Raw genomic sequence first — 2,500 nt, forward strand, 5'->3', positions numbered from 1 at the left:
GCCTCCAGACATCATGAAGGGAGCGGGCAGGGTGATAACAGAGGACAGGGAGGAGTTAGCAGCCTCCAGACATCATGAAGGGAGCGGGCAGGGTGATAACAGGGAGGAGTTAGCAGCCTCCAGACATCATGAAGGGAGCGGGCAGGGTGATAACAGGGATGAGTTAGCAGCCTCCAGACATCATGAAGGGAGGGGGCAGGGTGATAACAGAGGACAGGGAGGAGTTAGCAGCCTCCAGACATCATGAAGGGAGCGGGCAGGGTGATAACAGAGGACAGGGAGGAGTTAGCAGCCTCCAGACATCATGAAGGGAGCGGCAGGGTGATAACAGAGGACAGGGAGGAGTTAGCAGCCTCCAGACATCATGAAGGGAGCGGGCAGGGTGATAACAGAGGACAGGGATGAGTTAGCAGCCTCCAGACATCATGAAGGGAGCGGGCAGGGTGATAACAGAGGACAGGGATGAGTTAGCAGCCTCCAGACATCATGAAGGGAGCGGGCAGGGTGGTAACAGGGATGAGTTAGCAGCCTCCAGACACCATGAAGGGAGCGGGCAGGGTGATAACAGGGATGAGTTAGCAGCCTCCAGACATCATGAAGGGAGCGGGCAGGATGATAACAGAGGCCAGGGATGAGTTAGCAGCCTCCAGACATCATGAAGGGAGCGGGCAGGGTGATAACAGAGGACAGGGAGGAGTTAGCAGCCTCCAGACATCATGAAGGGAGCGGGCAGGGTGATAACAGAGGCCAGGGATGAGTTAGCAGCCTCCAGACATCATGAAGGGAGCGGGCAGGGTGATAACAGAGGCCAGGGATGAGTTAGCAGCCTCCAGACATCATGAAGGGAGCGGGCAGGGTGATAACAGAGGCCAGGGATGAGTTAGCAGCCTCCAGACATCATGAAGGGAGCGGGCAGGGTGATAACAGAGGACAGGGAGGAGTTAGCAGCCTCCAGACATCATGAAGGGAGCGGGCAGGGTGATAACAGAGGACAGGGAGGAGTTAGCAGCCTCCAGACATCATGAAGGGAGCTGGCAGGGTGATAACAGAGGACAGGGAGGAGTTAGCAGCCTCCAGACATCATGAAGGGAGCGGGCAGGGTGATAACAGGGAGGAGTTAGCAGCCTCCAGACATCATGAAGGGAGGGGGCAGGGTGATAACAGAGGACAGGGAGGAGTTAGCAGCCTCCAGACATCATGAAGGGAGCGGGCAGGGTGGTAACAGAGGACAGGGAGGAGTTAGCAGCCTCCAGACATCATGAAGGGAGCTGGCAGGGTGATAACAGAGGACAGGGAGGAGTTAGCAGCCTCCAGACATCATGAAGGGAGCGGGCAGGGTGGTAACAGACAGGGAGGAGTTAGCAGCCTCCAGACATCATGAAGGGAGCGGGCAGGGTGATAACAGACAGGGAGGAGTTAGCAGCCTCCAGACATCATGAAGGGAGGGGGCAGGGTGGTAACAGAGGACAGGGAGGAGTTAGCAGCCTCAAGACATCATGAAGGGAGCTGGCAGGGTGGTAACAGAGGACAGGGAGGAGTTAGCAGCCTCCAGACATCATGAAGGGAGCGGGCAGGGTGGTAACAGAGGACAGGGATGAGTTAGCAGCCTCCAGACATCATGAAGGGAGCGGGCAGGGTGATAAGAGGCCAGGGAGGAGTTAGCAGCCTCCAGACATCATGAAGGGAGCGGGCAGGGTGATAACAGAGGACAGGGAGGAGTTAGCAGCCTCCAGACATCATGAAGGGAGGGGCAGGGTGATAAGAGGACAGGGAGGAGTTAGCAGCCTCCAGACATCATGAAGGGAGCGGGCAGGGTGGTAACAGACAGGGAGGAGTTAGCAGCCTCCAGACATCATGAAGGGAGCGGGCAGGGTGGTAACAGAGGACAGGGAGGAGTTAGCAGCCTCCAGACATCATGAAGGGAGGGGGCAGGGTGGTAACAGAGGACAGGGAGGAGTTAGCAGCCTCCAGACATCATGAAGGGAGCTGGCAGGGTGATAACAGAGGACAGGGAGGAGTTAGCAGCCTCCAGACATCATGAAGGGAGCGGGCAGGGTGATAACAGAGGCCAGGGATGAGTTAGCAGCCTCCAGACATCATGAAGGGAGGGGGCAGGGTGATAACAGAGGACAGGGATGAGTTAGCAGCCTCCAGACATCATGAAGGGAGCGGGCAGGGTGATAACAGAGGACAGGGATGAGTTAGCAGCCTCCAGACATCATGAAGGGAGGGGGCAGGGTGGTAACAGGGAGGAGTTAGCAGCCTCCAGACATCATGAAGGGAGGGGGCAGGGTGGTAACAGAGGACAGGGAGGAGTTAGCAGCCTCCAGACATCATGAAGGGAGGGGGCAGGGTGATAACAGAGGACAGGGAGGAGTTAGCAGCCTCCAGACATCATGAAGGGAGCTGGCAGGATGATAACAGAGGACAGGGATGAGTTAGCAGCCTCCAGACATCATGAAGGGAGCGGGCAGGGTGATAACAGAGGACAGGGAGGAGT

This window comes from Salvelinus fontinalis, unplaced genomic scaffold, assembly GCF_029448725.1.
Source record: "Salvelinus fontinalis isolate EN_2023a unplaced genomic scaffold, ASM2944872v1 scaffold_0017, whole genome shotgun sequence".
In the NCBI taxonomy this organism is placed as follows: Eukaryota; Metazoa; Chordata; class Actinopteri; order Salmoniformes; family Salmonidae; genus Salvelinus; species Salvelinus fontinalis.